Raw genomic sequence first — 22,680 nt, 5'->3', positions numbered from 1 at the left:
CTGCTCTCATGGCATCAGCAGGGCTGGCTTGAGGAGGGCAGGAGGCTCTACATCCAGGACGGCTCACTTCCATGGTTGGCAAATAGGGGCTGGCAATCAGCCAGAAGTCCAGCTGGGGCTGAGGGTCGGAGACCTCAGCTCCCCTCCATGTGAGCCTTTTCATGTGGCCTGGGCTTCCTCACAGCATGGTGGCTGGGTTCCAAGGGTGGATGTCTTAGGAGAAAGAGAGCCAGGTGGAGACTGTATTGTCTTCATGACCTAGCCTCAGGAGTCTCACGGTATTGCTCTGTACTCTGTCAATTGAGGCAGACAAAAGGCATACCCAAGTTCAGTGGGAGGGGACATTGACACCACCTTTTGATGGGGGTGTGGCAAGTTCTGGATGAGCACGTGAAACGGGAAATATTATTGGGGCCATTTTTTGAAAATACAACCTCCCACAGCTGGAAAGGAAAAGAGGGACTCTCCCCAAAGCACTGCCTGTCCCTGGTTTCATGTTTTGTGTAATAAATGAACAGGACATGTTCCAGGCCTAGTTAGAATTATGACTTGTTAGGATTGGGTAACTAGGTTCAAATAAGGTGAAGAGGCAAATGATGCCTGAAAAAATATGCTATTTTCACTAGGAGAAAAACCTAAAGAGTTAATAATACCTCTGGTCGTTTTTAATGGTGTATAGGTACATGAAACAGTGGAAGAATTCTGTTAGGGAAAGATCTAGAAAGAGCAGCAATGGGGATATGGAAGAGTGATGACTGTAGTACATTTACAGAGACTCAAACCCAAACCCACTGCTCTCGAGTCGATTCTGATTCGTAGCGACCCCATAGGGTTTCCAAGGATGTAAATCTTTATTGAAGCAGACTGCCACATCTTTCTCCCACGGAGCAGCTGGTGGGTTTGAACTGCCAACCTTTCACTTAGCAGCCAAGTGTTTAACCACTGCACCACCAGGGCTTCAGTTTACAGAGAAGTGGCTCTAAATCATTATTAAACTCCAGTCTGTATGATGCACAGAGCTCTCCGTAATTGTCTGGAGGCTAGAAACAATCAGGGTGCCCCATACCACCTCCCTTGAAATGAATAAAGACATGTTGTTCACATAAAAACCCAAACGTGGGTGCCAAAGATAAAGCACGCACATTGGGCAGGGATGAAATTCTGGCTGGGGAGCTACGTTTAAATACTTTTCTTCCTTCCTTTGATTTTTTTTTTTTTTAAAGTGAGAAGAGACCAAATGTTGGGTAGACCCTGACATACAAGTTAAAGGGATTTTGTTTTTGAACAAAAATGTGTGCCACTCTCTTTGTTTAGTCAGAGGAGCTTAAATGGTCATGAGTGAGACCCTAGGAGGGACCTTTTATTTTATGAAAAGCACTCAAACAATAAACCAAACCAAACCAAACCCAACCCAGTGCTGTTGAGTCGATTCCGACTCATGTATGACCCATCGTATGTGGTGCACCTATGTCTGTTAGTTAGAAAGGGAGCTAGGTAAGGCTGGATGTCTTTTTTTGTTTGTTAATTTATTTGGACATAATTCCTGCTTTAAAGAAAAATTGCAAGAATACTACAAATCATTCCCAGATAACTTCTACCTGGAGTCCCCAAATGCTCATATTTTACTGCATTTGCTTTTTCCTTCTTATTCTCCCTGTCTTTTTTCATCTCTCTGTAACTATGACTACATCTATATATACATCTGTCTATATAGATACGTTGGAAACCCTGGTGGCCTAGTGGTTAAGTGCTACCGCCGCTAAACAAAAGGTTGCAGTTTGAATCCACCAGGTGCTCCTTGAAAACTCTGTGGGGGCAGTTCTCTTCTGTCCTGTAGGGTCGCTATGAGTCGGAATTGACTCGACAGCAATGAGTTTTTGGTTTTATATAGATATATTAATGTATGTGTATAGATATATGGAAACCCTGGTGGCGTAGTGGTTAAGTGCTATGGCTGTTAACCAAATGGTCAGCAGTTCAAATCCACCAGGCGCTCCTTGGAAACTCTATGGGGGCAGTTCTACTCTGTCCTATAGGGTCACTATGAGTCGGAATCGACTTGACGACAGTGGATTTTGTTTTCTTTTTGCGCTATATAGACATATAAGTGTGTGTGTATGATTTTTTCCAGGACCATTTAGAAGTTGCAGACATGATTTTGTTCCTTTACCCCTAAATATTTCAGCATGTTTTTAGTAGAAACAAATTCTTAAATTTCCTTACATAACTAAAATACGGAAACCCTGGTGGCATAGTGGTTAAGTGCTGCAGCTGCTAACCAAATGGTCGGGAGTTTGAATCTACCAGGCACTCCTTGGAAACCCTATGGGGCAGTTTTACTCCATCCTATAGTGTCGCTGTGAGTCGGAATCGACTCGACAGCACGGGGTTTGGGTTTGGTTTTAACTAAAATACAATGATCAAATACTATTAAGAAGTTACATTGATATAATGCTACTATTTTTATCTAATATACAGCTTTATTCCATTTATCCCAGAAATGTCTTTTATAGTGAAAGAAAATCCCAGATCATGTGTTGCTTTCAAATGTCATGAGGGTAATGTCTTGATTGGCTCAGTTCCCTTACTGTATCTGAAAAGTAGGTCAAAAGGCATATCTATCTTGGTTATATTTACAGATTCACATAACACTCATTGTGAAATGGCCTTCCAAGGCCATGTCAGACTTAAACCTGTGACTTTCTTGGGCTGGTCAATAATGAGCAGAGAAGAGTTTCTTCTGCATGGAATTCCCAGAAGCTAGCACCAGGCTTGTTGTATGGTCAATACTTGGTAAATGTTTGCTGAACAACAAAACCTAGGGGGAAAAAAGTCAGATTTAAAAGTAATTTTTGCACCACCTGAGAATAAAGGTATTTAAGCCTAATTCATCTGACGCTTGAATTTTCTAATTGAAAATTAGGGATTTAGGAGAATGTGTGAACAAATTTCTTTTTGCTACTACGGCCCCCTTGGGTGAATTGTGTTGTGAATCATAGTTGCCTCCACAGTCACAGCAGCTTCAATATGTTGATGTCAATGAACTAATTTTTTCTTTATCAGAACCAGTCCTTCTGTTAGAATCTGAAGATGGCCTTCAGATTCAAACTGAGAACGCTTGTTGAAAATCGCAGCCCTCTAGACAAGGATTTTAGTGCAAGTAGTTCATAGGGACAGTGATCCCAGGAAGCACTGGTAGGCCGGGAGGTATTACCCAATAAGCCAGGTACACAGGGCTTACTTACTAATCTGCAGTGCACGGTTTCATTTGTTCTTCACCACATCAAAGATGTGGTGGGACCACATGTAAAATTGTGCACTAGAGATTAGTAAGGAAATACAAGTAAGCCTGTGCATACCTCACTTACAGGTTAATCCACTGCTGCTGGCAGGAAAGCGGATGAGACAGGAAAATTTAGACAAGGGCTTCTAACTGGTTCGTTTGGGTTCAAACCCCTCCTGAGAATTTGCATTTCCACTCCAGATATACTGAATCAGAATCTACATTTTAACAAGATCTCCAGGTGATTTTTATGTACAATAAATTTTGAGAACCACTGCTCTAGTAGTGGTTCTCAGGATTAGTCCCTAACCAGCACCATTAGCCTTGCCTAGGAACTTGGTAGAAAGGCAAATTCAGTAGGGGTTCAAACCGGAATGAACCAGTTTGAAGGTCTGGTTTAGACAACAAATAATGAGTGGTTATCTAACAAGTCTCAACAGTGGGCAGTTGGGTTTCATCCCGACTGGGGAACTTGTAAAGAGAGTATAGAACATGCCTCAGAGTTTTTCCAGCTGAGGGGCAAGGGAGCTGGGGTATTTATCCACTAAAAATCATTAGTTGTTGGTTGACGGCTGCTACAAAGAGACGTTAATTCTCCAGTGTCTTAGTTTTTCAGGGCTTCTGTAACAGAAATACCACAAGTGGATGGCTTTAACAAACAGCAATTTATTTTACTCACAATTTAGGAGGCTGGAAGTCTGAATTCAGGGTTCCGGCTCTAGGGGAAATCTTCTCTGTCAGCTCTAGTGGAAGGTCCTTGTCTCTTCTGTTCCTTGGTGATCTTCATGTGGCTTGGCATCTATCTTCCCCCATCTCTGCTTCCTCACTTGTTTAATACCTTATTAAAAAAAAAGATCAAAATGGATGTCACAAAAGACTCTGAAACTTGCTCTGGAATGTACAGTAGCTAAAGTGACTGGAAGAAATGATGAAGTGGAAGAGCTGAACAGAAGATTTCATAGGGCAGCCTGAGAAGACAAAGTAGAGTATTATAATGAAATGTGCAAAGATCTGGAGTGAGAAAACCAAAAGGGAAGAACACGCTTGGCATTTTTCAAGCTGGAAGAACTGAGGGCAAAATTCAGCCTGGAATTGCAGTAGTGAAGGATTCTATGGGCAAAATATGGAACGTTGCAGGAAGCATTCAAAGAAGATGGAAGGAATACACAGAGTCACTGTACCAAAAAGAATTGGTCCATGTTCAACCATTTCAGGAGGTAGCATTTGATCAAGAACCAATGGTAGTGAAGGAAGAAGTTCAAGCTGTACTGAAGGCATAGGCGAAAAACAAGGCTTCAGGAATTGATGGAATACCAATTGAAATGTTTCAACAAATGGATACAACACTGGAAAGGCTTACTTTCCTATGTCAAGAAATTTGGAAATCAGCTTCCTGGCCAACTGACTGGAAGAGATCTATATTTGTGCCCATTCCAAAGAAAGGTGATCCAACAGAATGTGGAAATTATTGAACAGTATTATTAATATCACACATGAGTACAATTTTGCTGGAGATCATTCAAAAGTGGTTGCAGCAGTACATCAACAGGGAACTGCCAGAAATGCAGGCTGGATTCAGAAGAGGATGTGGAACAAGGGATACCACTGCTGATGTCAGATGGATCTTGGCTGAAAGCAGAGAATACCAGAAAGATGTTTACCTGTGTTTTATTGACTCTGCAAAGACATTTGACTGTGTGCATCACAACCAGTTATGGATAACATTGGGAAGAATCGGAATTCCAGAACACTTAATTGTGCTCATGTGGAACCTGTACATAGACCAAGAGGTAGTCGCTAGAACAGAACAAGGAGATACTGCATGGTTTAAAATCAAGAAAGGTGTACGTCAGGGTTGTATCCTTTCACCATACTTATTCAGTCTGTATACTGAGCAAATAATCTGAGAAGCTGGACTATTTGGAGAAGGACACAACATCAGGATTGAAGAAAGACTCATTAATGATCTGCAATATGACACCTTGCTTGCTGAAAGGGAAGAGAACTTGAAGCACTTACTGATGAAGGTCAAAGACCGCAGCCTTCAGTATGGATTATGCTTCAACATAAAACAAAAATCTTCACAACTGGACCAACAAGCAACATCATGATAAACAAAGAAGATACTGAAGTTGTCAAGGATTTCATTTACTTGGATCCACAACGAATGCCCATAGAAGCAGCAGTCAAGAAATCAAATGACACATTGCATTGGACAAATCTGCTGCAAAAGACCTCTTTAAAGTGGTAAAAAGCAAAGATATCACTTTGAGGACTAAGGTGCACCTCACTTAAGCCATGGTGTTTTCAGTCACCTCATATGCATGCAAAATCTGTACGACAAATAAAGTAGACTAAAGAACTGTCACTGTTGAATTCTGGTGTTGGTGAAGAATATTGAATATACCATGGACTGTTAGAAGGACAAACAAGTCTGTATTGGAAGAAGTACAGCCAGGATGCTCTTTAGAAGCAAGGATGGCAAGACCGTGCTTAGTAAGTTTGGACATATTTTCAGGAGGGAACAGTGCCTTGAGAAGGACGTTATGCTTGGTAAAGTAGAGGGTCAGTGAAAAAGACCAAGACCCTCAATGAGATGGATTGACACAGTGGCTGCAACAATGGGCTCACATATAGCAACGATTGTGAGGATGGTGCAGGACCAGGATGTGTTTCATTCTGTTGTACATAGGGTCACTATGAGTCAGAACTCACTAGACCACACCTAACAACAACAACAACAAATCTGAAAAGAGGTTGACTAAAGACACACCCTACACTAGTCCTGCCTTGCTAACATAACTGACAGTCCATTCCCAAATGGGATTATAACCACAGGTCTAGGGGTTACCAAAAAACAAAGCAAAACAATATCTGTTGCTCTTGAGTCGGTTCCGACTCACAGTGACTGTACAGGACAGAGTAGAACTGCTCCGTAGGGTTTCCAGGGAGCACCTGGTGTATTCAAACTGCTGGCCTTTTGGCTAGCAGCCGAATTTTTAACCACTACGCCATCAGGGTTTCCATAGAGGTTAGGATTTACAATAAGTATTTTGGGGGGGACACAATTCAACTGATAACACGCAGCATGTCTAGCCCACCTCACTGAGGACTCTATAGGCCCTGGCAACCTGCAAAAGCCTGCTTGCAAAGAGTCCCAGGTGTTTGCACTTGAGAGTCATTGGCGGTACACATGGGCATTGTGGCCGCCTGGGCATACAGGTGGGCACTTTCAGCTCTGCTATGCATTCCATTCTTACTGTGTTGGGGTCAGGCTTAAAGCAATGAGGAAAACATTTGCCAAATTACTTGTTTATGGAAATACGATCAATTAAGATTCAAGATTTTTTAACGAAATGAACAGGTGAAAGATCTTGTATGGCTAACCCATCCAGCATCCAGTTGGAAGGGGTCTGAAGACAATTTCATTATGGCTGACTAGTGGTGGAAAGAGTGAAGCGCTAACTACGAGTGTTTGAGGGAGGAGTAAATTAATGCTGATGACATTGACCAGGCAGCAAACTACATTCATTGATTATTTTAATTTTCTCTGTTTGGCACTCAGTTAAACACCCGTTAACAGTGGATTTCAATGTAACTAAAAGGTTGTTTAGCACATTTTTAAAAGAGTCACAAATAAGCGGAACAAAAAGATCCCTAACCAAAGAAAGAATACCCGACCGAGCAGCTGTTTTGACTATATATGTGGCTGTACACGAGTGATTACTTGCCTGTGTACGTGTGTGTGTTCACCAGAAGTGGTATGTATGTTTCAACAGAAGGAAAGAAAGAATGAAGATGGAGAAATAAAACATTTAAATAAAAAAAGGGGAAATGGCCTATCCTAGCTGATTGCATCTTTGTAGGATATTTTAAAACCATGACACCTAGAAGGAGAAAATGAAAACTTTAGAAGACAATCATAAAACGAAAGGGAGAAGGTGAAGTTCTATAGTTTCAGTCTCTAAAATACCCACTGCTCTCAACTGGAGAAGGACCTCGGCTTGCCTGGAAATTTAGGCTTCCACTGCCTTGCTCCACTTCCCGCTGCACCGTTCCCCACCACACCACACCGCACCGCACCGCACCGCTTAGTGCCACACTGCACCACACTACACAGCTGAAAGCTATTTGCCAAATGACTAGCTGGTTGTTGAGCTTTCATGGGGATTATGTTAAATCAGAAAAAAATAAGCAAAGCCAAAATATTAATGAGGAAATGGTTTGGGTTGCGGTACGGGTCTTTTCAAGAGAGAATATATCTAACCAGATGCTACTTAAATATACTTTTCTATTTCCACCGTCTCATTATGTGCAGGGATTAATTTGTTGAAAGACTAAGGCTGTGCTGTGAAAAGTGGTTATTTGAACACAAAAAGTTTATGCTTACTGGAGCACAAGTACAAAGAATTATTTGGATCATCATTCTGGCCCTTGACCTTGAAGAAGTAGAGGAAATGTTGAATGAACCCCTGGCACTAAAGGATTCATATGAAAAAAATGTTACTGCCGAGAGTTAGGGTGGACAATGATAATGGCAGTTGTACCTGCATTGAGCAACCTTATCCCTCCTCCAAAAGTGCAGATTCCAAGCAGTCCTCCCACTTGTCTTTCTGCATGCGTTTCTTAAGTCCTCTGAGCACTGTAGTGAGGTGTAGATAGCACGTTTAACCATATGGGACCTTCTCCGTTCCCACAGGAGAAGCCTTGATTGACTTCCCCTTAAGTTCACTGAACTTCGGACTGACTGTCCAATCTCAAAATCCCACACTGCCTTCGAGCAGAGCTCGTGTTCTCTGCAGGAGAGAGTCCCCGGGATTGAGGGATGGTAGAGATCTACCTGAGAACTGCTGCTGTTGCTGTTAGTTGCCATGGAGTGAATTTCGACTTATGGTGACCCCGTGTGTGCAGAGTTCTCCATAGGGTTCCAAGGCCGTGCTCTTTCAGAAGCAGGTCGCCAGGCCTGTCTTCTGAGGTGCTTCTGGGTGGGTTTTAGTTGCCAACCTTTTGGTTAGTAGTTGAGCACTTAACCGTTTGTGCCACTCAGGGACTTCGTGACGACTAGTACGTGCTAATGAAGTCTTGGAATTGTCACAGAGGAAGGCATGCAGTCTCCCATCTCACCCAGAGTCCACAGAACCTGAGCAAGTAAAAATGCAGATTCATGTTCTCCATCCATCCTTTGATTGCCATGTTGTGTTGATGTGTGCCATCCAGTCAGTTCTGACTCACAGGGCAGAGTAGAACTGCCCCAGAGGGTTTCCTAGGCTGTAATTTTTATGGGAGCAGATCTCCAGGTCCTTTCTCTCATGGAGTGGCTGGTGGCTTCAAACTGCTGACTTTTCAGTTAGCAGCTGAGTGCTTAACCATTCTGCCACTAGGGCTCCTTTGATTGCCATAGATTGCAGCATCAGCATTTGTTGAGCAGCATTTTTTTTGAGCGTTGTATGTAAGGCTTGGGTCTGGACATCTTATCTGTGCCAGTGATCCCCAAATTTTAAAATTATATCACCCACTGTTAGACCAGAGCAGGGTACTGACTTGGGTTGTCATGTAAGTTCCTTAAACACACATACCCCAACTTCTAATATCACAGTAATTTCATTTAAAAGTCTTTTTACCATGGCAAGAGTAGGGAAAATATCCCATTAAAATAAAGAGCATTCTTTTTTAAAAAAAACATTTATTTATTTATTCATTTTTATTGTGGTGAATGTGTACTATATTTTCACTCAAATAATGCACACCTTCTGTGTTTATTTGCTGGCTGTGCCCTCCTCCTGCGAGGTATTTTCGTAATCGTGCTATGCTAATTTTTTTTACTGCAGCATGTAGAAGAGAATTGGCACAGCAGCGCTTGTGAGGGTGCCTTGTAGGGGACAGGCGTGGTTGGCAAACAGACTGGGAAGGCACATGTTATTTGCATAAAAATACAGTGTGCGTATATATATGTCTATATATGCATATACTTATATATATGTATGTATATATATACATTCATATATATGTGTGCACACATCCCTGCTCCTCACATACTATGTCATTATCCGACATTTTGCATTTATGATAATAGTAAAAAACTATCCAACTGTTTAACTCATTAATGACACACTTCTAGTAGTAATGAATACCGAGGTACAAGGTGAGAGTAATGCTGGCTGTGATGGTTAAGGTTATGTGTCAACTGGGCTGGGCCATGATTCTTTGTTATTTGGCAGTTATGTAATGATGTAACTTGACAGTTGTGTAATGATGTAGTCGTCCTCCCTTGTATGATCTGATATGGTCGCCCACCGTTTTTACATATTGCCGATTTTCGCATAACTACTTAATCTTTGGAACTTAATTATGTTAGTGAGGAGTGGGTATATATATCAAAAAATTTTCCATTTTAACATTTATTACTCTGCGTAAAGAGAAATGAAATCCTGATAACATGCTACAACATGGATGAACCTTGACGACCATTTTTTTTAATCAAGTAAATTTTATTTAATTAAAAAATTGCTGTTGCCATATTTTTTCTCATTCTTTGAACACGTTTCAGAGGCCAGTATGGACCCGTGGGCTGTCATTTGGGATGAACGACGTGTATGATCTTTTTTCATCTTTACCAAAACTTTATGAGGTGTGACCCTAGGCCCTCACTTCCATTTTATAGGTGATGAAATTCAGATGTATGGAATTTAGCTCAGTTTCTCATAGGTCGCACACTAGGAAATGAAGAATTCAGAATTTAAATCTAGCTTGTTTTCAGAGTTCTGGCTCTTTCTACTAATAATACTATGCCTCATCAAACTGTTCTCAGACTAGAAGAGTTTTTAATGAATCAGATGAGGGAATTGCCAGATAACGGGTTGCTGCCTGGAGGCTGTTTCCTGAGACATTGCTATGCTCCTCCATATTGGTTTAGTCCTTTCCACTTTGGTTTTTCCTGCCACCATCCTTGGTGAGCTGAAGGTTTCCCTCCCACCCTGGTTTGCAAGCCTCCAGCCCCTCTACCGTTCTGGCTTTCAAGTTTGATTTACTGATATCTACTTGTCTAAATGATAAAATTGAGAAAGCTTTTACCAAGTAAGTTTATCATAGAAATGTAACTATTACATGCATTGTGCAAAATCGTTCTTCTTTTTATTTTTTAATCTAGGCAAATATATTGGAGCCATTAATTAGAATACTAAGTACAAGGTTCTGTTTAAAAATCTACAAGATGAATAACAAATCATAATTCTGGCAAGGCAAAGGCCTTCTTCAAAGCCATCCTTTTTATAATCCGTTGAAAATAATGTGCTAGGAGCTTGTTGTTGGGTGACTTAGAGCCTAGTGCATGTGCCATTACCTTTCTGGGGGGCTGTATTTCATGCATCCTCGAATCACAGGCAGCTTCTGACTCTGAAATGCATTGGGTTACAAAAGTTCATCTTAAGTATATTCTTTGGAATTCAGAATGTGTAGCACATATTGGTGAAACACCTACTCTAAGCCTTTTCTGCGCTTGGCTCTGGAGATAAGGTGCAGGTAGTCCTCAACTTATGACATATTCCAGTTATGATGAGCATTTGTTTGCTTTTCTTTGTTTTTTTTTTTCTTTTTTAAAACTTATCTGGTGATGCATTGGTTAAGAGCTCAGCTGCTAACCAAACGGTTGCAGTTCGAATCTACCAGCTGCTCCTTGGAAACCCTATGGGGCAGTTCTACCCTTCCTGTGGGGTTGGTATGAGTCAGAATTGACTTGCCAGCAGAGGGTTTTGGTTTTTTATTGTTAGTACTATGAGTTGGAATCGACTCAATGGAAACGGGTTTTTTTTTTTTTTTTGTAATATGTACTATATATAATGTTAAAATATATCTGTGAGTTTATATGTAATGTTTCTAACCCCCAAAGACAAAGATCAGATTTATAAAGATACTGATAATAAAAGGCAATAATAATGAAAACCAAAAGCAAAGCAAACAAAAACAAAAAAACAACAACAAGGTGTTTGACTTAAGTCAGAACCAACTTACAACAGAGTTGTTGGAATGGAACCCTGTCGTAAGTTGGGGATTACATGTAGTGGGAAAAGCAGATAAGGTCCTTCTTTCGGACAATTTAATGTTGGTGGATGTGGCCCATTGAATTACTGGTCTCAGGTGTTCACTCTTCCCTGTGTATCCCTGCCCTTTGCCACATGACTTATCGGTTCCTCCCACGTAGGCTGAATGCACCTTCCCTTTACTTGGCTCTGGGGTCAGCCATGTGACTGACTTGTTTTTGACCAATGAGTTGTTAGCAGATGCTTCACACAGGGGCTTGAAAAGTGCCTGCTTAGCTGGGCTGGGTTTGCCCTGTGGACGGCACGAGATTTCATCATGCTACATATTCATTTAACATTTTCAGACCACAATTGACTGTGGGTAACTGAAACCACGGAAAGTGAAACCGTGGATAAGAGGGGATTATACTCTAACATGGTGTGGGAGGGTTAGACATGGAGTGGGTTTCTGAGACATCAAGAAGGACTTCCTCCAGGAAGTGATTTTCAAGCTAAAACTTAAAGGATAGGCAGATGTTGCTTTGGTGAAGAGAGAAGAGAATCCCAGGCAGAGACAATGTCATATGCAAAGGTCCTGTGGTAGAAATAAATTTGGTACAGCAATGGAGATGAAACTGGAGGAGGACATGGAAGGAAAAGCATGCAGGTCTTGGCGGAATGAAGGATTTTGAAATTTAGCCTAAAAGTAATGGATTTTAAGCAGGGGGCGGGGGGGCACTCTATTGGAGAATCACAGTATGTGATGCTCGTGCAGCTGGTTTGTCAGACAGTCTCTTCTCAATGGTGTCCATTCATGAAGCAATTCTTTTTCCTCTTGTTGTTAGGTGCCATTGAGTCGATTTCAACGCATAGCGACCCCATGTGTTACTGAGTAGAACTGCCCCATAGGATTTTCTAAGCTTTAATTTTTGTAGGGGGACATCGCCAAGTCTCCTGCAGAGCCGCTGGGTGCATTTGCTTAGCGATTTGTGTCACCAGGGCTCCTCCTTTTTCCTCTTACTCCTTCCATATATGTTCCGCGTTTGAAAGTAGATCCTTTAAGAGCATCTTGGACAGACTGCATAAGCTTTCATTCACTTTTAGTTGTTGAAATTCGATTTGGTTTAAAGCTCTAATTTCTTACTTATTTAAAATGCTTCCCTTCAGTTGCCATCAGTCAGGCGGTGGCTGGAGGAATGTGAAGCTGGAGGCGTGAATCACAATCTGTGTATTTTCTCCTTTTACCCTTACCTCACCTTGGAAGGGAGATGGCCTGTTGGCTGCATAGTGGATGCTGTGGGGTGCCACCTGGAGCCCCTTCAGGAATAAAGGGCTTGCTTGGAGTACTGCTGAGACAGCCCTCAGCGGTTACCCCACTTTGGGGGGTGCTTCGGCTGAAGAGAAACACTTTACCTGCTTCAGGGACAGCCTGAATCCAGTGCCTGATGGACATGGAGGTTTAAGGCCCAGCACTCTAGCCCCAGCTCTGGAGGATGGCTCTGAAGGTCCTCCAGCTGCATAACTCCCTGCAGGGTTGGCAGAGGCTTACATTGAGACTGGCTGGTAGCCCGACTCCTCCCTCTGCCCAACCCTAATCCTTCCTTCCCATGGGTGTGGCTCCCTAAGAAACCTCTTAGGTGCTCATCTCTGTCTCAGAGTTTCCAGGAATCCAACCTACAACGGGCTGCTTCTCCTCCCTCACCTGGTCCTACCCGCTTAGGTGGCCTCCTGGAGAGGGAAGCAAGCAAGAAAGGGAAAATCTGTTTGTTTGTTTTTTTAATAAATTTTTTATTTTAAAATAATTTTAGATTTACAGAAAAGTTGCAAAGATAGTACAGAGAGTTCCTACACCCCTCACCCAGTTCCTGTAACATCATCACCACACATTTCCATGGTAAAGTCAAAATCAAGAAAATGAGGAAAGCAGCATTGGCACATTACTACTAACTAAATTCCAGACTTCATGTGGCTTTTGCCAATTCCTCTCTAATGTCCTCTTTCTGTTTTAGCACCTCATCCAGGCATCATCATGCCTCCTCTGGCTCCTCTGGTCACATTGAGGTACATCACACCCACCTGACATCACGGTGACATTGACTTTGATTACTTGGTTGAGGTGGTGTTTGCAGGTTGCTCTGCTGTAATGTTACTCTTTTTCCCGTTCCATACTCTGGTCTTTGAAAGTAGACAAACATCTTTTACTTAATGGGTGGCTGTGCTTTTCTTCTCTCTGGGGGCAGTTGCCACTTCTCTGCTCCCTCTGCCTGGCAGGCACCCAGATGCTAGCTCTCTTGGGGGACCTGGCAACTACTTACCTTCCCCCATCCAAAGTGGAAGATTTGGCTCTTGCTCAACCCCCTTAGCTATTGCCCCCAGGGGAAATGTGAGGCCAAAGGAAGTTAAAAGCCCCAGAGAATTCAGGTCAGCATATTGTCTTAGTATCATTTCTTCTGTCCCTGATTTAGTGTTGTTTCTTAACCTGGTGTGACTGTGGAAACAAGAACAGAGGAAGAGAAGGTGCTAGGGTTTGTGTGGGCCATGCTTTCCTGGCCCCCAGCAGCTCCGGTCTTACCATCAAAGGCCAATCTGGAGTCATACTCTCACCTCTGGAGCTAGTAGGTGGGGTCAGTCCCACCTTACTGAGATGATGGTGAAAAAGGGTGATTTCCAAGGGAAAGTCAAGGTGCTGCTCTGGGAGGAATAACAGATGCCAGACAGGACAGAACAACAAATGACCCCTACAGGCACAAAATCTCGAGGTGAGCGACTCCTGGGCCATCCTGCCGGGGCATCTTTACCGCAGAAGCAACACGTGCAAGTTACCTGTGCACAATTAAGCTTTGTTTGTGTGTATTAACTGAGCTTTTTTTTTTTTTTGTAATAGACATGGAAGAGGAACTACCACAATACAACAGTATTGTACTGCTTTATATTTGTAAAGTACTTTGCATATTGTAGATAAAGCCCTTTTGAACATGCAATCTCAGCTGATTCTTGCGATGACCCTATAAAGCAGGTATAATAGGTGTAAACATCGCCCCCATTTTACTGATGGAGCAAGTGAGACCCAGAAGCTTTCAGTGAATTGCTCAAGACCATGTAGCAGATCTGTGAGTGCCTTGTTCATTTCTTCTCAGCAGTCAGCATCCCAGGACATGCCTCAGATGCCCCCTATGCAGGCTCCTCTGAGAACTTTCTTATGCAAGGGGCACGCTGTAAATGCTGGGGTATTAATGTACCTGGACACAGCCCCTCAGCCAAATATATATTAGAGTGGGAGATAAATACCCCAGCTTCCTTGCTTCTGGAGCAATGGGGGAGAACAATTTGAGGCACGTATTCTACACCCGCTCTCTTAGTTACTCTGCAGGACTGAACCCCAGTTGCCCACAGTATTGGCATGCTTCATAATGCCCCTTTTACCAGGTGCCTTACCTTCTCTGTAAAATTCTGCACCCTACTACTACGAGTTCTTTCAGGCAGCACCTCCCAAGTAAGTTACTTGTACTCATGTCCTTGTTTTAGGGCTTGCTTTTGAGAGTACCCAACCTAAGACAGTCGCAAAGTTAGATAGTAGTTGTATATTTCCATTGCAAGTGGCAGAAACCCCAAAGTAAACTGGCTCCAGCAGAAAAGAATTTACTGGTTCATGTAATTGAACAGCCAGGCTAATAGCTCTAGCTTCAGGCGCGATTGATTGCATTTCCTTAAACGATGTTACCAGGACTCGATTCTCTCTTTCCATCTCTGGCCGCTGCTTTCTTCTGTGTTGACTTCCTTCTCATGCAGGCAATCTTTCCGACAGCTCACCTACCCTCAGGCTCACGTACGATAGAAAGAGAACACCTCTCTCCAGGTAACTCCCATCTTTGAACCAATCACTGTGCTCAGAGAGCCCTAAATGGCCAGGCCTGCATCATAAGGCCACCCTTGATTCTGGAGGTAGAGTCGGCTGCATCTAGTCCCAGGGTGTGAAAGTGGGTGGTTCTGCAAGGAGAACTCTAGCTCTTTTACCAGGAGAGGGGGATCTGTGCTGTACAGATTTGAACCCATGTCTCCTGACTCCTAATTCTTTTCTCGGATCACAAGTGCTATCTTCTGAGAAAAAGCAATCTCCTAGTTCCAGTTAAGTTCCAGAATAATCTAAGTTGTGAATGTACCTATTACTGGGGATGCCGAGATATAGAAAAGGAATGAGATCCCTCCCATTACCGAGTCAGTTCCGACTCCTAGTGACCATATAGGACAGAGTAGACCTACCCCATAGGTTTCCAGTACTGTAATCCTTATGGAAGCAGACTCCGATATCTTTCTCCCTTGCTTAGCAGCCAAATGCTTAACCACTGCACTACCCACCCAAACCGTTGCCGTCAAGTCTATTCCGATTCATTGAGACCGGATGGGACAGAGTAGAGTTGCCCCACAGGATTTCCAAGGAGCGGTTGGTGGATTCAAACTGCCGAACTTCTGGTTGGCAGCCAAGCTCTTAACCACTGCGCCACGAGGGCTCCCTTATTATTGGACATGCTGAGATGCAGGAAAGGAGCAAGACCCCTAAGACACACACACACACACACACACACACAAAGTTTTACAATGTAGAGATCATCCCACATGAAATTTTTAGTTCTGCTTTCCCATAGGATTAGGGGAGGTTACAGGAAGGCCCACCATCAAAGGTTCAAAGGATAGAAAATAGCATCTAAGATGACACTTTTCCTTGTTAAGGGATGAGGGCATCTGCCAGACACTGGAGTGGAGGCCCTTGCAGGCAATTGATTTGTTGCTTTTGGTTGAGTTTTCATATGCCAAAATACTTCAGAAGAAAAAAATGCCACGTTTCATTTCTGCCCTTAAAACATTCTGTTGCTTAACATGATTTTATTTGCACATTGTAGAAAACTGAAATATAATAGCTTACGGCTGGGCTAAGTAAACGGTTTCTGTAAAGGGCCAGACAGTAAATATTTTAGGCTTTGCAGGTCAAGAGGCAAAATTCAGGATATTATTATGTAGGCACTTATATAACAAGAGAGATGACAAATTTTCGAAAATTTTTATTGATAAAATTAAAAATATAATAATAATTGGATACAAGTTGTTGTAATAAGGTCTGCTAATGGTCGCTATGAGTTGGAATTGACTCGACGGCATAGGGTTTAATGAGAAGGATAGAATTCTTAACTCGAGAAGGAACTTGATGGCACAAAACGGCAACAGTAACATTTTCCTTAATTGGGGTTCGAAGTTAGTGTTCCCTGCCATCAAACTAATTGCAAATATTCATCTGTTAAAAACTTTTTTTGTTTTTGTACAGTGAGCCATACAAAAGCGTCATGGGCTGGGTTTGGCCTACAGACTATAGTTTGCAGTCCCCTAGCTTAGCTTTACCTTTAGAGGGGATTTATCCACTCACATAATTAACGAATTTAGTGGTAGGGCAGGGTTTAAGCCAAGTTCATTCAGAACTTCAGCTTCATTTCTTTGAGATTTTCTTGGTTCGGCCTTCCTCCTTGGGTTGACTTTCTCCTGAGCTTGAATTCTTTCCAGGCTGCCCAAAGAACCTGGAACTGCATGTTTCCTTGTTCATGTCCAGGAAGGGAGAGTGAACCACTTCCCAAAGCCACTGAACAAAGGTGCTGCATGTCCTCTCATAGGAGCATACCGGGCAGATCATCATGACCAGGGCACCTGGGACCAGTGAGAAAATGCTCCTGGATCCAGAGCTCATAGCTGCTCGGCAGTTGGAGAAGCATGGAGCGGAGGGCTAGGAGGAAACAGCAATGTCCACCACAAATAAATGCTGAATGCCGTGAGACCCGGCCAGGCACTGAAGGCAAGAAATGAATATGTACTCCGCCTTGGTGCCTAAGATGCTCATAGTCTACTGGGTAGAAGTCACTGTTTTTCCCAGTTTATGCAACCTCTTTCTCCCCGTGAAGTTAGCCGAAGTATCTAAGGGGACCGAAACAAGAAAACATGAAGGCACACTCAACGTGGTGTGCTCAGAATTGATCAAATGCTATGGCCCTGCCAAGAGAATTGGGAGCCCTCGGATCCAATACTGCTTCTTTTCTGGAAACGAAACTCAAAGTGCATGGCCCTCCAATGGTGGGTCAAGAGTGCTGTCTTCACCCACAAAGGAAAACACGACTCCTCTATCCCCACTTTAAAAACCCTAATTATAGGCACAATGAGGATCTGTGGAACCCTACCAGCACTCACAAAAATGAAACACTTAGCTCATACACTCTTGTCTCTTTCTTTTCAATATCACTTACAATGCAAGCTTTTTACGAAATCAAACCCTTTCTCGCCAATGATATGATTTTCCCTGAAAAGCCTTTGAAGTATCCCGCCGTTATCACTTCTGTACACAAACATTAGCAGAAGCCCTGCTAGGCGGGAGGACAAAAATAATTGTTCAGCCTTCATTTTAATTTAACCTTTTGCAAATTCCTAGTTTAAAAAAGTTCGCCTTGACTTAACTGGCATCATATTGAGATAATTTATGAGGCAGTCCATTCTTGTTACGACAGCGCATCCCCATAAATCTTTTCCCCCGTGAGAGACTGTCCCGGACCCCTCACCCCTTTTAATTTAGGCATTTTGCTCTCTTTCTTTACCATTTGCATGGGTTCCTTTGTCACCTTAACACTCTTGTCTAATGGTTTCTGTACAATTAAGGCATTATGGAGGTGAACGTTAATGTGTCTCTGAAAATTTACGGAGGCCGTATATCTTGATGTTGCAAAAAGATGTGCCAGCAATTGGCTAGGAATGCAGGTGCAAGGCTTTTCCAGCTGATATGAGAAATAGAGTTCATTATCCGTCACGTGGCGGTGGGACGAAGCAGAGACCTTTGTCAGGAAGGTGTGAAAAGAGAAAGGTTAGCCAGCCTGGTGTAAATCAGGAGGAAAATAAGGTTTAAGCTACTTTAACATCAGATTTGATAGAACAGTGATTAAAAACATGGGATTTGCATTAAAGTATTTAGATTTTCACTCAAATACTAGCCATTTGGTTTTGCACAATATAACCTTTCTCATCTTCCCTGGTGGTTCAGTGGTTTAGCCCTCGGCTATTAACTGAAAGGTAGGTGCTTCAAATCCCCCCAGCAGCTCTGCAGGAGGAAGACCTGGCCATCTGCTCCTATAAAGATTATAGCCTAGACGACCCTATGGCGTAGTTCTACTCTGTCACATTGGGTTGCTATGAGTCACAGTCATCTCGACAGTACTTAAAAACAACAAAATTTTCAGTTTCTTTGTAAAATGAAGACAGAGTTAGAATATGACCTGAACTTCTTACTACAGCCTACCAGGTTCTGCTCGATCTGGCCCCGTCCTGGTCTCCAGTCCCATCTTATACTGCTCACTGTCTGTCTGCCACATTGCCCCCTCCCAGGCCGTCCAGTGTAACAGCTGTTTCCTACCTTAGGCCCATCGCCCATGCTGCAGTTTCCTCTTCTGGGTGCTCCACGATAGGCTCCTTCTCTTTCTCCATGGACCAGGTTAATGTTTACCTTCTCTTCTCGCAGGAAGTCCTAATCATAGCATCAGTTCTCATTGTAGCATAAATAAAGTAGTTTATTTGGGAGGTGACCCCAGGAATCCAGAGAGTAGGGAAAAGAGGAGACCCATTTAAGGGTGATATTAATAAGAAGGTTGCCACTGTGGGCAACTGGAACTTATTTCTGCTGAGCACTATCTGGGACACTATGTACAACTTTCCTCAGAATTGTCCCACTAAGAGGTTGGATAACTGGAATCTTTATCTACCAACTCTTCATACCTCACTGATTGAGGGCTTCTCTAGCACTTCTGGTCTGCTCCCATGGGCTGAGAATGCCTCTGCATCAGAGAAAGCCCCCCAACAGGCCCAAGTACCAGAGGTAGGCAGCCATCAGTGTGTGAGGGATCTGCCCACCAAGCTTCCAGGTGGTGTCCTGAAGGGCCAAGGAAACACGCTGGGTTCCGACAATTACCTACAGTCCTCCATTTTCCCTCCACCCCTCCACCCTGACCTTTGCCCTGAAAGCACTTGCCCCAACTGTAGTCCTCCTTTTGTTTGTCTGTATATTTGTGAAATGCATTAGGTGTAGGTCCAAGAGCATCAGGGCTAGGTTTGTCTATTCTTGAATATTTCTTTAGTGATCAACAAAAACCGTGATTTTCAAAGTCCTTAAACACTAGCATGGCTGGGAGTTGGTCATTTAGAAGTCTGCCCACTCTGCTTTAGAGCAGATTCCTAGAAGTGGAGTTGCTGTGTCCAAGGCACAAGTTTTTTTTTTTTTTTAAATAGGAATGCCTTTCATTAGTAAAATTTTTGAGATTCTTCATAAACCCAAACAGTTCAAAATGCAGTAAATGGGGGCAAATTAAATCCTGAGATTCTCATATACAGGTGTCTTCATAATGAACATGGAAGAGCTTTACTTCTTTTTTAAAGAAGTGTAAGCTAAATGACGTTGGTTGTTTAAAGCTACACTTTTTTTTTTTGGTTCCACTAAAAACCCACTTGAGTGCTTTTTCATTTGGTTTAAAAGTCTTCAGAGCAGTGGGATCAAACCTTCACTTTAGGCAAGCCAGGCCTACCCTCCCCAGTCCACCCTACCCCACCATGTGTTTTGAGTTCAGGATGTGTGATTTAAAAATCAAAAAGGAAAATTTCACTTTGACAAACGTGCTACCTACACTGGGAATATGCAGACGAGTTTCCCCCTACAAGGTTAACTAGAGACCGTAATTACTTTCTCCAGAGATCACCAAGTGACATGCTGCTGTCTTGATTTCATTGCTGTTTTATGATGTGCATTTCTTGCCACTTATAAATGAAACAAATGAGGTTAGACGGCAAAGATTATGACAGGAATTAGCAATAACGAGCCTGGTAACAAAAAACATTCTTATAGAAAATTGAGTTGACCTTACTTTCATAATTATTCACCTTAATTGTTTTTTGTAGTGTAATTTGAATGAAATTAAATAATACTAATATTCCCTCTGCCACTGACTGGGAATTTCATGTAAAGATTAATAACTTTCAAAACTAAAGATCTGGCTGCCATCTTTGAGGTCACTGTTGCTATTCCAAGAAGCTGCATGTCCTCAACATGATCATGGACCACCAGTGTCAAGGCCACAATTTACTTTTCAAATACCTTGGGTCATGTGGCTGTGTGGCACAGGAAGTGGGGCACCAGCTTCCAGCTCTCATGGGACTTACTACTCCCCTGATCCTGAACCTGTATCAGCACTTTCCAGTTTGCCCACTAGAATGTTGGTCTTGCTGAATTAGTCAAGGTCATACTTATGTGGGAGAGAGACAGACTTTTTTAGCTTGATTGAGTGAGCATAGTTGGAAACTGAAATTTAAAAATTTCCAGGCCACTCCTTCAGGGTACAACATACAAAAGCTAGCACTTGAGGGTGAATAAATACAGCAGTTTGTCCTTTTTCATAGTTTTGGACAACAGTAATATTAAGATTTATTGAACATCTACTATGTGTCAGACACTGGATTGGGTTGTTCACATGTATCACGGGCAGTCCCCCAGGTTATGAGCCTCTGACTTATGGACAACTTGTACTTAAGAACAGACTGCCTATCATAAAGCCTATTTTATTAAAAATTTGAATTAAATACAATGCTTTGTAATAATGAAAGTACGCACTAGTTTGTGACGCTTGTGAAAACATTTTGCAGTTTGGAAGTGTTTTATATGCATGGAAAGATAAAATGTATACTATATACTAAGACAAACATTTGACTAACTGATGCTAAACAAGAACTGTACGTACCTGTTCCGACTTACCTGCAAATTCGACTTAAAGACAGATTTAGGAACGGATCTTGTTCATAACCTGGAGACTGCCTGTTTCTCAGTTTATCGATCATCACTTATCTGTCAGTTTGTCATACTGTGGTGGCTTGCATGTTGCTGTCATGCCACCAGTATTTCAAGTACCAACAGGGTCACTTTTGGCAGACAGGTTTCAATGAAGCTTCCAGACTAAGACAGACTAGGAAGAAAGGCCTGGGGATTTACTTCCGAAAATTAACCAATGAAAATCTTATGGATCACAACAGAATATTGTTCCATGCAGTGCTGGAAGATGAGCCCTTAGTTCAGAAAATGCTACATGATAGCCATAACAATGGGCTCAAACGTACCAACAATCACAAAAGTGGGGCAGAACTGGGCAGGCAACATTTGGTTCTGTTATACATAAGGTTGCCATGAGTTGGAACTGACTTGATGGCGACTAACAGCAACAACAATAATGATGTAGGTACTACTGTTTTTTCAGATAGTGTTACATGGACTTAGGTGACTTAGAAGGTTAAGTAAGTTGCCCGGGTTCAAGGCGCTGAGCTGGATTTGATCCATTGCACCTGATGCCTCAATCTGAGCTCTTAACCAGTAGCATGGAACCAAAGAGGGCCAGTGGGAAGAAATACTGGCTTTAGCATCAGGCAGCCTGGCAACCATCTCAGATCTCTCACTTAACGTCTTAGCCTGTAACTAACTTCTCCCCTTTTGAGTGTCCATTAAAAAGACAGTAATACTAACACCTAACCTACTGGGTTGTTGTAAATATTAAGGGAGAGTATATAATGAAGTGGTGAGCATGACCGATGAACTACCGAACAAAACCCGTTGCCATCAAGTCAGTTCCAACTCATATTGACCCTATAGGACTGAGTAGAACTGCCCCCTAGGGTTTCCAAGGAATGAATGGTGGATTTCAACTGCCGCCTTTTAGTTAGCAGCCAAGCTCTTAAACACTGAGCTCTGGTGAACTATAGTAGGTTCTTAATAAATGGCCACTTTTCTCATTGCTCATGAATATTAGTTTCCCTAAGGCTTGAAAAGCATTTAGTGCAATACCTGGTACATAGAAAACACTCAATAATATTAGCTAGCATTTACTGAGTGCTTACTGTATGCTGCGCTCCATACAGTAGGTACCTTTGCAGGTAACATCTTTGCTGGTAACATCTCTCCGATCCTCAGAGTAGTCCTATGCAATCCATGCTATTTTTAATCCTTGTTTTAGAGAGAGTGGCTGGGTGATTTCCTGCTGATAAGCAGTGAAGCCGAATTCACTTTCAGAGTTCGAGCTCTGAGCCAGCCACTCTATTGTGTCGGCTGTTGCGGTTCATTGTGATGTTATTATCAAACTCCACAAGTCTATGATTGGCCTGTAATGTCTTTCTTTCTCATTACACACGAGGTGATATGGTTCTCTTTTGAACTCCAGCGGCTTTAACTGTCTATCTGAATCAGTAGGCAATAAATCATGCCTTCCCATGCTTTCCTGAAATGTTTAAATCACTATTGCCTTCATTCATTCATTGATTCAGTCACTCAGCCAA

Source organism: Elephas maximus, chromosome 25, assembly GCF_024166365.1.
Source record: "Elephas maximus indicus isolate mEleMax1 chromosome 25, mEleMax1 primary haplotype, whole genome shotgun sequence".
NCBI classification, from domain to species: Eukaryota; Metazoa; Chordata; class Mammalia; order Proboscidea; family Elephantidae; genus Elephas; species Elephas maximus.
Note: the sequence above shows the minus strand (reverse complement) of the source record.